Source organism: Suncus etruscus, chromosome 13 (genome assembly GCF_024139225.1).
Source record: "Suncus etruscus isolate mSunEtr1 chromosome 13, mSunEtr1.pri.cur, whole genome shotgun sequence".
Taxonomy (NCBI): Eukaryota; Metazoa; Chordata; class Mammalia; order Eulipotyphla; family Soricidae; genus Suncus; species Suncus etruscus.
The window spans coordinates 31,311,279-31,329,069 of record NC_064860.1 but is presented as its reverse complement, the minus strand read 5'-3'; the positions used below and the strand labels follow the sequence as shown (position 1 = coordinate 31,329,069).

At 37.2% G+C, this 17,791-nt stretch overlaps 1 non-coding gene across 1 annotated transcript; it reads right to left on the bottom strand.

The window, feature by feature from the left end:
- Positions 1 to 14,433: 14,433 nt before the first annotated feature.
- Positions 14,434 to 14,566, bottom strand: LOC126026992 (small nucleolar RNA SNORA51). The gene has a single exon (XR_007502171.1). It is a non-coding gene; the product is annotated as a small nucleolar RNA SNORA51 (small nucleolar RNA).
- Between the last annotated feature and the right edge of the window lie 3,225 nt (positions 14,567 to 17,791).

Below are 17,791 nucleotides of genomic sequence, written 5' to 3'. Positions count from 1 at the left end.
AATCGCAAGGATGTTATCTGGGAATAGAATGTTAAAGAAAGATAAATCAAGGATCAGAAGTCATAGTATTGAGTAGAGCACTTGCCTTGCATGTGGCTGATCTGGGTTTGACCCTAGAACTTCATATACTCCCACTAAGCACCATTGGGTATGTTTCAAAAACAAACAAACAAAACTAAACTAAACAAAAAAAGTTAGAGCAGAAGAAACAGTACAGTAGGTCAAATCCTGTGGTGTCCAGGGGTTGCTAGGGCACAAAGGCAGGAGTAGTTCTTGAGCACTTCCAGGCATGGCCCAAAATTCTAAAGAATAAGAATAAGTAATAAAGGTAAAGGTAGATCAAATAAATAAAAGTAAAGGTAAAGTAAAAATAGTAAAAAGTAAAGATAGATCAAATAAATAAAAATAGATCCAATGACTATTGTTAGTCTGGGGCTGAACAACAAAGAATATTCATGTCAGATCTTAATTTGACCTTCAAAACTACAGAGAAGCTAAATTTATCAGGCTACTGTTGTCCAGACAAATCATTAAGATCACTCAGCTAGCATTCTTTGTTCCAGTTCCAAGAAACTTTTTATAATTTGGCTGTTTATGTATATCAGTCTGTATACCAAAGTAGTTTGTCATTATAAATATAAAAATCATAATTCTATTCAAATTTTCATTGGCTTCTTGGCTCAAATAATGACACATGTCAGGTTTTCAGAGGAAAACTGTTTTATCAGGATCAGAAAAATAAATAGTTTAACACACTAATAGCAAATCCACCCTATTAGAGGAGGACAAACTGAGTAATAGGCACTTGGTCATAATTCTAAATTTCTAAAGAGGACTATAATTAGGCAAGCTTGAGTCTATTTTTTATTCCAGAATAATCAACTGTACCTAGAGAACAAGGCCCCTTTGTTTTTATTTTATCTTTTGGAAAAGATATTTCAGTTCCCCCAAAAGTTGGAAATTGGCGAACAAAGAAAATAATAGCCACTATATCCTGTGTTGTACTAACTCTCAAAACATAGTTCACTTCCAGAAGTCTCCTGTACCATCTTCTAAATCTTCTTATGATTTTATATTTGTGTAAATTTTAATACCCATTGCATTATTTTAGATCCTACTTCTTCAATGTATATTTAATTGTACTAAATTAACCTATACTTAGCTTTGATTTACAATATATGCTGACTGTTATTCATCCTCTATTCTGCATTTTAGCCTTGTCCAAGTTAGTTAATGTATTTTATGACTTAATAGGTTTAAAAATCAACTTATTCTATAATTAATATATTAATTAAATATAATCTTATCTACCACAAATTAAAAACTGATATCACTTTCCTTAAATCATACAAATAATCTCAAATTTATTTCTGGTTCTGTGCTCAAGACTCAGTTCTGGTGGTGTTTGGGAAACCACGTGCATTGTAAGGATTGAACTAGGGTTGGCCACATGCAAGGCAAGTTCTTTAGCTATTATATTATCTTTACAGCCCTCAATCATAGTTTTCACTGAGCTTCCAATGCAATCTATAATATTTAATAACTATGTTATTGATCTTAGTAAAAGACTGACTCCTCATATACAATTTACAAAGGAAATCATGAAAAAGAGAGACAGAGGGAGGATAGGAGTGAAAGAGAGTGAGAGAGAGGAAAATATCTGACTATAATGATAGGTCTGTTCAAGTATTCCAAATCATCTTTGTTCAATCATATCAAATAAAAGAAAAATTAAAAATCTTAGGATCATATCATAGAATCAAAGAAAGTAGCTGACAAGCATTTTGACAGCATAAAAACTCTTAACAAAATGGGTTACCCACTCTTACTACTTCTATGAAATATAGTATAAGAAATTCTTGCCATAGCAATTAGGCAAGAAAAAGATATCAAGAGCTTCTAGAGAAAAAGGAAGTTTCTATGCCAGACAGTTTTCTTCGATCTCTCAATGTTTTTTTTTGTTGTTGTTCCTTTTAGACACTGAGGTTTTCAATAATATTACTGAAGAGATACCATGCATATCTCTTTGTCTCCTCTTGGCATTCAGTTATTGTCCAAAGTGATCATTATTTCCTTCTGCCTGCCTGCGTTTGGGTCATTTTGCAATTTTTTTTAAAACTGTGTGGTTGTTGGTTGTTATTTATATAGGCCCTTTACTCCTTCCTGATGAATGCTTGTGAAGTTATACATTTTCCTCATAATATTGCTTTCTGCTGTGTCCCACACATTCTAATAGTTTATGTTCTCATTTTCATTTGTTTCCAGGAATATTTTTATTTTCTCTTTGATTTCCTCTCTGATCTACTGGTTACTTTGTAGTGTGCTGTTTACTTTCCAGCTGTTAAAGTTATCTCTCCATTTATGTTTATGATTTACTTCTATTTTAATTGCAGCATAGTCAGATAAGATATTGATACAATTTCTATATTCTTAATTTTATGGAAGTATGTTTTGTGGCCCAACATGTGTTCTATCTTGAAGAATGTCCCACATATATATGTGTATATAAAAACACTCTTTCCTGTATTTTTTTCCTTTATAGTAAGTTTAACTTTGTTGAATTGTAGCCTGCTTGATTTTTCAAGCGATGGCAGAGCATGTTGGTCTCCCTCTTCAACTTCAACAGTGTTGCTATTGTCTTTCTTAAGGTCTCTTAGCGGTTGTTTTAAGTATTTGCTGTTCCCTCATTGGGTGCATATATCTTTAGGAGTGTGATTTCTTCCTAATGTACATATCACTTGCTGATTAAGAAATGACCCTCTCTGTGTCTCATAACCTTTTTAAGCCTGAAATTGATGTTATCTGATATTAGTATGACATCCCAGACTTTTTACGGGAATTGTTTGCTGTTATCTGATATTAGTATGACACCCCAGACTTCTTATGGGAATTGTTTGCTGTATGGATTGTCTTCCAAGATTTGACTGTGAGTCTGTGTTTACTCTGACGGTTCAAATATATCTTTCTCAGGCAGCAGAACGTTGATTAAATTTTCTCTTCCACTTTGTTATTCTGTATGGTACATTTAGTCCATTGACATCGAGAGAGATTATTGTCATGGAATTTTGTGCCATTTTTTTTTGTAGAGTTTGGTAAGTATGACACATTTGTTGGATTTGTCTAGCCTTAAAGTAGCTCCATTCAGTCTCCTTTTAAAGTTGGTTTCGACTCTATAAAGTTACTGAGATGTTATCTGTGAAGCTGTGTATCATTTCTTCAAAATTGAAAGTCTTGCTTGGTAAAGTATTCTTGCTGAGTTTTTTTTTTCTTCACTATATCTCACAACTACCTTCAGGCCTTTTATAAGTAAGTGAATCTTCAACAATAAATCTTAAAGATGTTCCTTCAAATGTAATTTTTTCCTTATTCTTGCTTTTCTCAGTATTTTATCTCACATTTTCATCTTTCTGTTTAGGATGTGTGTGTGTATTGGAGTATTTTATTTTAGCTGGTACTCTTCTGGCATCCAGGATGTGCTCTCTAGTTCTGGGGACTTTTCAGTAATGATATCTTTGACTATTGCTTCTTCTTAGGCTTGTCCTCTTGGCCGTCTGGGACTCTGGTGATTCTTATATTGTTCCTCTTGAATTCATCTCCAAGTTATCTTTTCAGCATTTCATTTATCTTTTTTGTTGTTGTTGTTGTTATTTTTTGAGCCACACCCTGTGATGCTCAGGGGCTACTCCTGGCTATGTGATCAGAAATTGCTCCTGGTTTGGGGGACCATATTGGACACCGGGGGATCAAACCAAGGTCTGTTCTAGGTCAGCTACGTGCCAGGCAAATGCCCTACTGCTGTGTCACTGCTCTGGCCCCTTCAATTATCTTTTTTTTTATTGTTGTTTTAAATTTTATTTTATTGAAACCATTGTGATCTACAAAGTCCTTCATAGTTGGGTTTTAGACATACAATGAATCAGGGCAATTCCCCCCACCAGAGTTGATCTCCCCCCACCATGTTCCCAGAGTATATCCCATATCATTACCCTTTGTCCCCCAGCCTGCCAGTATAACAAGTTTACTTAAAGTTTAGATTGTTAAAATTTGGAACTCTTGATTCTATTATTTTTTATTTTGGCTTGACTATTTAGTCCTTTCCTTTTTTTTTTCTTCACTAATTAACCTGAGAACACTTGGCTCCTGGCCCCATTGTCTCATATTTGTGTTTCTCCTGCTCCACTTAGTTTCTTTCCTTCTCCTTGCTATATACCCTTGGTTATGAGGCCAAGGGTGTTTGAGGCAATTCTTAGTTAGATCATTTCATTTCTTTATGAACTTATTTTATTAAAAAATAATATCTTTATTTAAACACTGCGGTTACTAACATGATGGTAGTTGGGTTTCAGTCATAAATAAAATACCCCCCTTCACCAGTGCCACATTCCCATCACCAATGCTCCCCATTTTATGGAGGTATTCTAAATACCACATGTAAGTGATATCATTCTGTATTTATCCTTCTTCTGGCTTACTTCATTTAACATAGTATCTTCCAGTTCCATCTACTTGTGGCAAATTGCATGATTTCATCATTCCTTATAGCTATGTTTTACTCCATTGTATGCTGCAGATGTGTTAGTGGGTTAGATAAATCTCACTAGGAATAAGCGGGTACACAAGGCAGACAAATATGAAAATAAAATAAATGAGATCACACAAAATGAATTTTATGGGGACCCACGTCCAAGGGACGAGAGACAAATTTATTTTTTAGCTGATGACATTTTTAAGCACGAGCTCTGGTATGCAGGGTATCCTCAGGGAGAACAAAGAGTAGGAGAGCAGTACAATGGGGAAACAGGCCTAGAATCTACATATCAAATGACTATCCTATAGGTGAGAAAGAGCCCTGCTGGAGGTTGGTGGTAGAAATGTTTTTAGGTAAACAGAAAAACAGGTTTAACAAGAGACCAGGAGGAGAGAGACAAGAATATTTATGATGTTTGTATAGTTGCCGGAAAATGGATTTTGGGGGGGGGGGGGGACACAGAAATAATTGTTTACCATCATAGAGCTAGACTCAGAAAAACAAGCTTCTCGCACCAGGTTATGCTAGAAATACGATTCACAGGGGGTGCTGGAAGGGGTGCAAAAAAAAAAAAAAAAAGAAATATGATTCACAAATAGACTAGCCATCGAGGAGCTTTTGGCAGGCTTTGGTACCGAAATTCCTTTGTGAGTGAAGAGAAGCTAAAGCCGAATTTCTGTACAAGAAAAGGAACAAAATTCAAATAAAGAGAAAATGTAACATCACAGTATTATAGCCAATAATCCACGTAAAGGGTCAATAATTGACTTCTCTGAACGGGCCTTTTGGCAAATAATTCTTGGGAGGAAAAATTAGACACTGCACCAGGAAGGCAAAAAGCCACATCTGGTGAATGCCCCCCTAAGTGGGGGGTAACAACTGTATATGTTACAATAACTCTTTTCCATCTTTTCTTGTTGTCCGAAATTGTTAAGCTCATCTTTGACTTCACTGATTCAGTTCCCAACAGTTGTTACTCTGCTGGTGAGTTTTTCATTTTGTCCACCACGTTTTTCAGTTCTGTCATTTCTCTTTGAAATTTTCTTATTTCTACTCTCGTATCCTCCTGAGTCTTATTAGACAATATGTTCTATATTTTCTTTGAGTTCCTTGAACTTCTTCAACATTTGGGGGGGTGTTGGGTCACACCCGGCAGCGCTCAGGGGTTACTCCTGGTTCTACGCTCAGAAATCACTCCTGGCAGGCTTGGGGGACCATATGGGACACCGAGATTCGAACCACCGTCCTTTTGCATGCAAGGCAAACACTACCTCCATGCTATCTCTCCAGCCCTGTCATCTTCAACATTTGATCTCTATTGCCTTTATCAAAAAAGTTTGCATAGCTGGCTGATATTGTTGGATCTTCAGAACTACCACCTTCACTTTTAATGTGTGGTGGGATTCTGTGTTGCTGTCCCACTGTCACCTTTGCTGTTTGCTGGTCTTTGTTATGAGTTGTGGTGTGGTTCATTAATTGAAGAAATTCGTGGCTGCAAGGTGAAGCAGATCCCAGCTGAGGTGAGGTGGCTGGAAAACCCTTTCCTTTATTTTCCCTCAGGGCACACTGATCTGGGTGCAAAAATGCAAGAACAGTTTCGCCCCTCTCTCACTCTTTCTGCCTACCTATTTTTTAGACTCTCCCATTATTTAAAAATTATATTTATTTTTTTGAGCTCTCTCCCTAGTCCCTTTTTTACATATTAATAAACATTTGGGGTTTGGGTTCAGGTATATTTTTTCTCATCCATTCTTACCCTTTATACAAACACAAAAGAATAAAACCACCAAATAGAAATATATTTTAATTAACAATATAAATGTAATGAATCAAAAGGAAAATTTATGTACGGAAATTAATTCTGTAAAATATTTAAGACATTTCTAGCTTTGAAGACTTTTTATAAATGGGTATTAAATAAAATTTGAGTATAGTTGGAAATATAACTGACAGTAAAAATATTTATGAAGGTGAAAGTATAGAGGTACGGTGTTAGCCTTGCAAGCTGCTAATCTGATTCAGTCTTAGGACCCCTTATTCTCCCCAGAGCACTGCCAGGAATAATTCCTAGTACAGAGCCAGATGTGATCCCTGCACATTTCTGGGTGTGACACTCATTTGTGGGATATAAAAAATATTGTATGGCAATGATATCCAAAGCTAATAGAGATGAGGGTCAGGAGGACTTGCCCATGGTAGAAGCCTGTCACAAAAAGCTGGGAGCACATTTAGGACAGAGAAGGGACAACTCTGACAACGATAGTTGGAAATGATACCTCTGGACAAAAGCTAGGTGCTGAAAGGATGTAAAGTGATAGGCATGATATCCCTTCAGAAACAGTATTAAAAATCACAATGTCGGGCCCGGAGAGATAGCACAACGGCGTTTGCCTTGCAAGCAGCCTATCCAGGACCAAAGGTGGTTGGTTCGAATCCCGGTGTCCCACATGGTCCCCCGTGCCTGCCAAGAGCTATTTCTGAGCAGACAGCCAGGAGTAACCCCTGAGCACTGCTGGGTGTGACCCAAAAACTAAAACAAAACAAAACAAAACAAAACAAAAACAAACAAAAAGTCACAATGTCTAAAAGGAAAATAAAGAGTGAAAAATTGAAAGTATTGTTTTTTGTAGAGACAGGCAGGGGAGGGAAGACAGGGGAGACAGGTGGATAACTGGGCACAGAGGTGGTGGGAAATGTGCACTGGTAAAAAGATTGGTGTTGGACATTGTATAGGTGAATTCAATCATGAACAACTTTAAAACTGTGTATCTCACTGTGATTCAAATTTTTATTTACAAAAAAGATTCATGAGGAATGAGAGATTGTTCAGTATAGAGGGAGCTTGCCTTGCATGTGGCCCACCCAGGTTTGAACCCCCTCAGCCCCAATTCCCAAATGATCCACCAGTGTTGCCAAAAGTAATCCCTGTGCACAGAGCCAGGAGTAAATTCTGAGTACCGCTGGTTCTGGCCCCAAACACAAAAAAAAAACGGGAAAAAAGTCAAAGATTCATGAATTGGACATCTCATTTGGCAGATGGATTTATACAAGTTGGAAGGTTTTTATAGGAAGGAGAGTGTGACATGAAAGTCAACAGCAAAAGAGAAGTGAAAGTTGATTGAATGAAGTTAAGAGTTCCAGTGACAAAATGGAAATCTTATTGAGGTATCTCCCTTAGTGTTTAACTGATGTTTGGTTGATTGAGGTATCTCCCTTAGTGTTTAACTGATGTTTGGGAACACTGATGATTTTTCTGTTTGGAGTCAATGAAATTAGGTAAATGATAGAGTGTGAGAGCTCCCTCTATAGGCCTTCACGCTGCCCTGTTTTAGTTGAGTTTTCCTTTTTTTTCATTTCAAGTAAGTACATGAAAGATAATAGATTAGAAGATATATACACACCAAGAATTAGTGAACTAGGGGAATCTTCCAGAGGCTCTCTGTTTTATGCACTAAGGGTAGAAAACCTTGGACAAAGTCCAGAGCAACATGGTCCCCATTGTGCACACAGACAGAAGAATTAGGACACTGGTTTGTAGCTTCCTAATATACATTCTCATACCTCTGTTCTTCCGGAAAGATACTGGAGGCTCAGAGAGACAGATCGATACATACATATTTCATTATACTTGGATTATGCTCGAGTGACCAAAAAGGCTTAAATAAAGAAAAATTTATAAATTATGAATTAAGGGGGCCGGTGAGGTGGTGCTAGAAGTAAGGTGTCTGCCTTGCAAGTGCTAGTGTAGGAGGGACCGCGGTTTGATCCCCTGGCGTCCCATATGGTCCCCCCAAGCCAGGGGCAATTTCTGAGCGCTTAGCCAGGAGTAACCCCTGAGCATCAAACGGGTGTGGCCCGAGAAACAAAAAAAAATTATGAATTAAGAAACATGGTGAGGATCAAAACTAACATTTGCTGATCATCTGTTAGATAGGTGCCTATTCTCATAAAAATTCTCATTTAACTTATAAAAGGTGGCATATTTATTCCCTTTTAGCAGAAAGTTATTGGGGGCCTTGGAAGGTTAAATGACTCATCTAAGTAGATTAAATAATTCGTCATTAAACTTGTATCTAAGAATTAAAGAGCCCAAATTCAGATTTTGGTTTTTCAGATTTGAAAATATACGCTGCTACTTGTCTTTCATGGACAAGGAGGTCTTAAAGGAAAGTAGTACAAGATAATAAGATAACAGAGACACTTAGTACATTTCACAAGATGGCCATAGAGAAATAATAAATGTGGTTGGATTCCACCAGGTTCCACTATCTCCTAGCCTCACACCTGTGATCTGCATTGTCCCTCTGCCTGTATGCTGTTGGTTGAGTTTGATAGCTCAAAGCTCAAAAGACTCAAAAGACAAGAGTATGTGTGTGTTAAATTTATTTGGGTTTTATTTGGGAGCTAGAAACACGAAAGATGGTTAATTTTTTCCCTTTTTTTTCATTTTATTTTATTTTAATTGCTTTATTTTAAGCACTGTGGTTACAAAATTGTTCATTGTTGGGTTCCAGTCATGAAATATTCACCAGTGACCTTTCCAATTTCCTCCCACAAATTCCCTCACACCTCCATTTCCCCACCCCCTCTCTTGCTCTAGGACAGGCAATTTGCTTCTCTCTCTCTCTCTCTCTCTCTCTCTCTCTCTCTCTCTCTCTCTCTCTCTCTCTCTCACCTTTCCTTTTATAAGGCTATGGTTTGTACTATTGGTGGAGGGGTGGCGGAGTTCTTTTCTAGAGTGATCAGCTCCAACTATCATTGTCATTGTAGACTCTTCTCTACTTAGTTATTTCCTTTGTTTGCTTTTGGGCCACACCCAGTGACACTCAGTGGTTAATTCTGGCTATGTGCTCAGAAATCGCTCCTGACTTGGGGGACCATATGGGACACCAGGGGATTGAACCGCAGTCAGACCTAGATCAGCCACTTGCAAGGCAAATGCCCTATCACTGTGCCACCTCGTCGGCCCCTACTCTAGTCATGTCTTATTAAACAAATTTAACTTAGTTTCAACTTGAGCTTTGGGATTTATATAAAAAAAAAAATTAGTGAGGAAGGTTTCAGTCATGAGACTTATCCCACTGGCATCAGTGGTTTACAATGATGTTTGCTTCTGGTAAAAGCTTTTAAGTAATCATTTCTACCTCCAGGACCCTCTTTGATAGCCTTCAGAGATTTCTCTCCAGAGGACTTGTGAATTGCTCTCTCTGATGGTTGACTCCTGGTGATGCTGGTGTTACATTAAACACACAATGTAAGAAATTGTTCATTTATATTAAAAACAGGTATAAAATTATTCATTTATATTAAAAAAAAAACAGGCTCATTTCTAGTCCTTCACTCACTCCCTCACCCCCAACCATCTTTACCCCATATTTACTCTTTTTACCTTGAATATCTTATATGTGGTGGTTTTTTTTTTTTTTTTTTGGTTTTTGGGTTACACCCCGGCAGCGCTCAGGGGTTACTCCTGGCTCTATGGGACCATATGGGATGCCGGGGATTTGAACCACAGTCCTTCTGCATACAAGGCAAATGCCTTACCTCCATACTATCTCTCTGGTCCCATTATATGTATTTCTTTAACAACTATAAATCTTAAAAAATATTCTCATATACAGTGACAATTTTCCCCACTATTTTTGTCTTCTCTTCGTGATCTGTTCAATAAGGAATTCTGGTAGAAGAGACCCTCTGTTTAGAGCTTATGTTAGAACCAAGTCATAGCGATTGTTGGACTTGTTCTAATGTCCCCCATATGCACCAATAACACCATGTGGCACTGTTCCCCTTTTACATAGGCACAGTAAAATGAGTAAATACTGTACATACAAACGAGTTCTTATCTAATAAAGTTGGGAACACACAAATCTTGTAGTGCAATGGGACCTTACACCCTGAACATTGTCATACTTCAGGCCTCAGAAGAATGGACATTCTCCTTTCACCCCTGAACCAGGGATGCCATCTATGAAACAATCACGGTCTATATCATCACCTGGAAGCAATCCTCTACTAGAGAAGACCCTACCACTGCTCTGACCTACTCAAAAGAGACTTCCCTTAACACCCAGAAGACTTAACAACAACAACAACTTGCTTTCAGGACAGGGCTCTCTTCATTGCCCTCTAATTGTGAGGTGAAACTAGAGGACACTCTGCATCATCCTGACTTTGATGTAGGATATGCACAGATTCCAGGATCTTTAACTACAGAGATCTAACACCAACAACAGTGATTGTGTGAAAAATAAGTGTATTGGCACTACAGACAATGACTTGTGTTGGACAACCTAGAATGCCTGGAGCCTGAAGTTAGTCTTATGCCAGAAAACTTCAGGGGTAAAGTCTCCTTGTATTTAGGCCAAGGCTTTTCCTTTTTATGTCCCCCGTGTTTTGCTGGGCCTATGCAGACAACAATTGCCACTCTATCATTTTTTCTGTGCTTCTTTGACTCTTATCCTTGAGAGAGAGAGAGAGAGAGAGAGAGAGAGAGAGAGAGAGAGAGAGAGAGAGAGAGAGGGGGGGGAAAATAATAACTTTGCCTTTGTTCTTCTTGAAACAAATGTATTATGATTAATTGTGTCAACGACTAGTATAATAGTATTAAACTTTAGATCAGGAAGTCTCAAGGTCTATCACTTAAACTTTTGAGGTTAACTTAAATTAATATGCATGTGCATGGAATTGTAAAAGAAATACTATGCCTTCAATGTTAAAGGGGTTACATAAATTTTGTGGCTTTAGATTGATTTGTGTACTGCTAAGAAATGTTATAATGTACCACAATCTGGGGATTTGAGGGACAAAGTAATTGTGCATGTGTTTTGTTTTATTTTTCTTATTGTTTTTTGGCTGAAAGTTCAAAATTAAGGTGTCGCAAGGGGATTTCTTCTGAGAATTCTATTTATGGGTGACCGTCTTCCCACTGTAGCTTCAGCTTGTCCTTTCTTTGCATTTTTTGTCTTCATAAAGCAAAACAAAACAAACAAAAAACAGCTAGGCCCAGGTCAGGGTGGTGGTAATGATAGGGAAAACAGACAAGACAAAGAAGGTGTGAGAAGTCAGAGGTTATAAGTAGCGCGCGCGTGCGTGCGTGTGTGTGTGTGTGTGTGTGTGTGTGTGTGTGTGTGTGTGAGTGTGTGTCTATGTGTGTGTGTGTAGAACCAAATGGAGTTTATGATAGAGCTTACTTTCATGCATACTTCTCTTTTTTAAAACAAGCTTTCATTTCATGAGAAAAGTCTGAACTGGATTCTGTTCTCTTCTCAGATTTGAAGGGTTTAGGCCAGGTCTTCTCTTCCTGAGTGTACATGACTAAGAGAATTGGAAGGAGCACCAAAGCATAGAGACCCATTGCCAAGAACTTCTTAGGGTGGAGAGAGATACTCTGAAACATTTTTTCCACTTTGCATCAGGCGGGGTAAAATTGATTAGCATTTAATTGGTTTCAGCTGTTTTTGACATGTTACATAGAAAATGTCACTATACTTTGTTAAAGTCATATTCCTGATGGTTAACAGATTGAAAGTCAGAAACACCCTTAGAGAAACAAATCAGATATCATGCTTTGGTCCACACTGAGTTCTTTGCAATTGTTCACCTATTTGGAATTCTTTGGAGATGTTAAATACTTTGGACAGGGTGTGTATAATGAAACAAATCTATGTCTGGTCAGACTCTTGAGTAGGTCCTTAGTTCCTGAGGATCAATGTGTCTGAAGCCCAGCTGTGCTATGTAAATCTTTAAGTCTTTATGTTAGTTATCTATACTGTCAAAGTTTCCTAGTGGTTGTTGCCAAAGGCATCTTTCAATTATCTTAACTCTAAGATTGGCCTATTGCAATATTAATAAGCTGAGACTAACTCAAATCAGGAGTAAATATTCAAAATAGTTCAGGCTGTCAGACTGCAGCTGCACCCATTTTCCAAGCCCCTTGTTGGGATGGGAAACGTTTTTTGCTGCCAAGAGTCATTAGAATATTTACAACATCATTCTGGGCCATAGAATACAGACATACTGGTCATGGTCTGTCAAGAAACATAAGTGTCTGTCACGTTCTGTACCAAAGATTACATGATTTTTATGGCCATTTCTCCGCCCATTACCTAAAGTTTAAGAACATTACTATGACAATGTTAGTTGGAAATGATCACTAACAAGAACTGGATGTTGAAAGAAGGTGAAGCGATATACATGATATCCTTTCAGTAACAACATTGCAAACCACAGTTTCTAAAAGGAAAAAAGGAAGACAGAGAGAGGAGGAGGAGAAGGAGAAAGAAAAGGAAAAGGAGGAGGATGAGGAGGAAGAGGAAGAAGAGAAGGGGAGGAGGAAGAGGAGGAGGAAGAAGAGGAAGAGGAGAAGGAAAAGGAGAAGATAAAGAAGAGGAGGAGGTGGAAGAAGAGGAAGAAGAGGAGGTTGAAGAGGAAGAAGAGAAAGAGGAGGAGGAGAAGATGAGGAAGATGATGATGAAAAGGAGGAAGAGGAGGAAAGAAGAAAAATATTTGTCATGGAGGTAGGCAGGGAGGGGTAGCAGGAAACTAGAGACATTCCTAGTGGGAAATGTGCACTGGTGAAGGGTGTTGTACACTGTATGAATGAACCTCAATATGTAACACTTTGTAACTGTATCTCATGGTGATTGAATTAAATTTATTTTAAAAAAGCAACTGCATATTACTTTTGACCCCTTTGATATTTATGTGGAATGCTCTCAATATCCACTCCTCTTAGATCAAACCTATTCTGATATAACCCCACAGTATTCTAATTCTAAATTTTTCTAACTGGAGTGATAGAACAGTGTAGGATGTTTACTTTACACGTGGTCGACCCAGGACTGACCCAGGTTTGATCCCAGGTATCCCATATGGTCCCCTGAGCCTTCCAGGAGTGCAGAGCCAGGAGTAATCCCTGAGCACTGCCGGGTGCCACCCCTCCCCCAAAAAATACCCAATTTTTTTCTTCCACAATAGTATTAGACTTATTTTCAATTATCCAATTTTCAGTTTTAAACATTAACCTGATGATGGTACAATAAAAGTATTTGACGAACATTTTAAAAAGTTTAGAATTATGGGCTTTTTACACTAGAGAAGATCAAATGGCTCTAGCAAATTGAAGAGCCAGTGTTGAGATTAATATGGTTCTCAAGGAGTTAAATCCTATCACAGATGAAGTCCATTACAACAGATCTATGATATTAGAAGCAAGAATAGATATTGGAAGTTATATATCAGTTGTTAAACGTCTCAAGGGTTATTGTTTTCATGTGTAGATCCTGTGTAGATCCAAGAACACAGTTCTTTGATTCCAACATTAAGAACTGGATGAACAGTTCTTAATCAAAGCATCTGGAGAAATAACAAACAATTTAGATATGGAAAAGTATCAGGGAGCTAACCAGCCTCAAAGCCCGAAAACCCCAATTCTCTATCTCATTTCATAATTATTGTCTTAAACCAACAACCATAGGAAGAGCAAATACAATCATTTATAAACATCTATGCTAATCTAACCAGGCTAGACTAAAACAAGTCAACAGGACTATGTCACTGATTGGGCAACAGTAATCCTCTCTGGGAGAAGCAGAGATATAAAACATTCACAGAACTCCATTTTCAAAGACTAAATCACGCAAGGGAATCTGAAGTGTGGGAGAGATTTCAGTTTCAGACATTAACTTAATATTTCACACCAGATTGGAAAATAGATGAATAATATTCTGTCTTTCTGGAAGCATCTGTCTCTAGTTTGAGAAAGAAGGTTTAGCAGTAGTAAAGACCACCTAGTTCTAGCTAGTGACCCTTTTCCATAATCTGGGCAGGAGTGAACTACACAAATTTTTCTCTGTACATAGTAGAACATTCTTTTTTTTTTTGTTTGTTTTGTTTTGTTTTGTTTTTGTCCCCCAATTCACAATACAGACCAGGCAAAGGGCCTGGGTTGAGGTGTATATGGGATGCATTTACTGTACCTCTTTGTTCTATACAGTCAGTGTAAAGAACACAGCCTGTGGTAAGAATTGGGAGGTCTTATCTTCTCTTTTTTTTTTTAATTTTTAAAATATATATATAAATCCTTCACCAGTGCAACTATCATAACAATATGTGACTGAATGAGGGAAGTAGAAAGCCTGTCTAGAATACAGGCTGGTGTGGGGTGGGGAGGAAGGACACTTGGGATATTGGTCATGGAATGTTGCACTGGAGTAGAACATTCTTGTTCTGTGAATACTATGGGGGTGGTGTGGGATGGGGCGATTGAGTTTATTGAACAAAACTTTTATCAGAAGATCAAGTCCTCAGTGCTACAATGTACTAATCTTTCCCTCAGAACTTGGTTCTCTCCTGATTTTATTTAGAGCCCAGTAACTGAATCTTTCCTTGGAAGCATGGGAATTTCTCTTAAGAAGGCACCCATGAAATAAAAAGCTTCTTTATCTCATGATGAAAGAATATTAAAGAGTTTTGAAAACTAGAAAGTATCAATGTTGTTAAATTATATTCTTAGTATGTTAAACCCAAGGACCTTTCCCCAGTGGCTCTTTTTTCTATATGCTGAGCCAGGGAATAGGAATGTCATTTGGTGATTTATGGTCTCTTGTTCCCCAAGGAGAAGCTCAATCAGAGCTTTTCAGCCTAGCCAGCTTGGCCACAAGCCCAGGCTCATCACACTGGTCTTCATCCAATTTCTTCCTATAGTAGCAAAACCCATAGACCTGGACTAGGCATTTCCCATGATTTTTAAACTCAAATTTATCTTAAATTATAAATGTTTGATGGAAGATTCTGCCATGTAGTTCTTTTTTAATTACAAGAAAAGAACCTGAGGGCATTTTAATTTCTGCAGTCACTCTATGCCCCCCACCCCCATTCTCTTTGACTTTGGCTGGGAGAGGGATGTGGTTAGGTTCCAATTGTTCCCAGACTTTCTAAAGAGTCTTTTCTTCTTTGGATTCCTTAAAAGTCTGTCTGAAAATGTTTCTTTATTTTTCTGGCATCCTTTATGCAGAAATTTATGTAAACTATTAATGAGCTCAGGCAATTTTATCTTATTTTTATAAATTGAACCTTAAAGGATTATAAGAAAACAAACCGTGACTGTACAATTGCCAAAAAAAAACCAAAACCAAAACCAAAAAAACACGTTCTATACTATTGTCTTTGATCTGTATTTTATTAAAACCTGATTATAATTTGGGGGGGGCTCAAGACTGCTATAGTATTAAGAATTGACTTGGGAATTCTATGCATTTGTTATGCACATTTCTGCTAGTTATTTGCTTTTAGTCAGAAAATTTGACATGTCTTAAAATATATTGCCATAGGCCACAAACTTAATTCAGCTGCTGCATCTTGGAAACACAAGATATTTAGAACACTATTATTATTCATATACAGAAAAGATATTATGCTTTAACCAGCATTTTTATTTTACGAGTAATTAGGTCATCTGGGGAAAAAGTGTACTTTCTTTTTTACAATAATGTGAAATTATGAAAACTACTATATATGGTTATAAATTGGGTACTATGGTAACAAAAATATCAATCAAAAAACCAATAATATTAAACAGATAAAAGAAAACTCTATTCCTCTCATTGCATATATTTTATTCTATTTAAACATGAGGAGTTTCACTCATGTCCAGGTGAGTTTACATTTTACTTCTTGTTAGAATGACTATAAGGAACTCTTTTCCAAGTGAAGATTTTGTGTTTTGAAGTCATTGTGTTCTTAGGCATAGGTCCAAAATTATTTCATTTTTTGCCTCCCGAAATTTAAATGAGATGGCTAATATATTAATATAATAGTCACAGTTTTGTGAGCTAATGGAGTTTTTTTCTCACTCATGTTAAATAGGATTGAACTGTATGTTAAGATGCACATCAAGTTTCTCCAAAATTTCAATTAAGTATTACAGAACTCTACTTGGTTTAACTATGGAGTTAATTTAAATGTACATTGGAGATCAGATAAACTTAACCATAACTCCGAGTGAGAAGGCCCAGGAACAGAAACTAAAAATAACTGTTTAAGAAAAGTTTTCTGTCCCATAGAAAACACTTCAAAATTAATTTAAATTGCATCAAAAAGTGGGCATGTGAATCAGTATGGAAGTTTTATAATAGGCCTGAAAAAAATAGGACAAATAATTCTAATTCTTTAAGACAGAAATGAAGAGCATACTCATGAACTTACTTACCCACTAAGAACGGGGGATAGGGATGGTGGTGGTGGTAGAATGATGGAACCATCTTAGCCACTAACCTCAAGCCTTCTAGTAATTGATACAAGTATGAACTAGGAAGTCAGCATTCCTGAAAGGACCTGTGCTATAAGAAAATTGGTTCTTGAGACTCTCTTGTCTCTCTCAAATTATTCCATTTTACAAAGAGAAAAGTTATAGAAATAACCTTAAAAGACAATCCAAGATGATCAGTAAATATTTTGTAAAAAGGTATTTTTTTTTGCAACATTTATTTATCACTGTGAAAATCTGGGAATGACTCAATAGTCAATAAAAGGATGGTTAAACAAATTATACAAGCATATAATGAAATACAATTCAATCATAAAATAATATTATACTGTAATAACAGAAATAGTTTATACAGGGGCCTGAGTGGTAGCATAGCAAGGCATTTGCCTTGCACATGGCAGATCCAGGACAGACCTGGTTTGATCCTCCGGTGTCCCATATGCTCCCCCTAGCCAGGAGTGATTTCTGAGCGAATAGTCAGGAGTAACACCTGATCCTCACTGGGTGTGGCCCCAAAACCCTCCCCCTCCAAAGAAGTAATAGTTTATGCAAAAAAATTAAAATAATACATTTGTTAAGAGATAGTTTTTCTTTGTCCTTTTCTAAATGACATTTATCATCAAAGAAAGGGAAAATAAATGATGTAAAAATATTTTGTTTGCACACTGCTGAGAGATGGTATTTTTATCATGCCTTATTTTTTCCCTTTATTTAAACATCGTGATTACATATATGATTGTGACTAGGTTTCAGTCATGTAAAGAACACCCCCTTCACCAGTGCAACATTCCCACCACCAATATCCCAAATCTCCCTCCATCTCACCCCATCCCCACCTGTACTCCAGACAGGCTTTTCAGTTCCCTCATTATCATGCCTTATTTTTAAGCTAGAGCATATTAAATTAGCTTTTAGGAGATGTCATCTACTTATATTTCTCATCTACTTATATTTCTCATTAACTTATCAAAATAGGGGCCGGGCGGTGGCGCTAA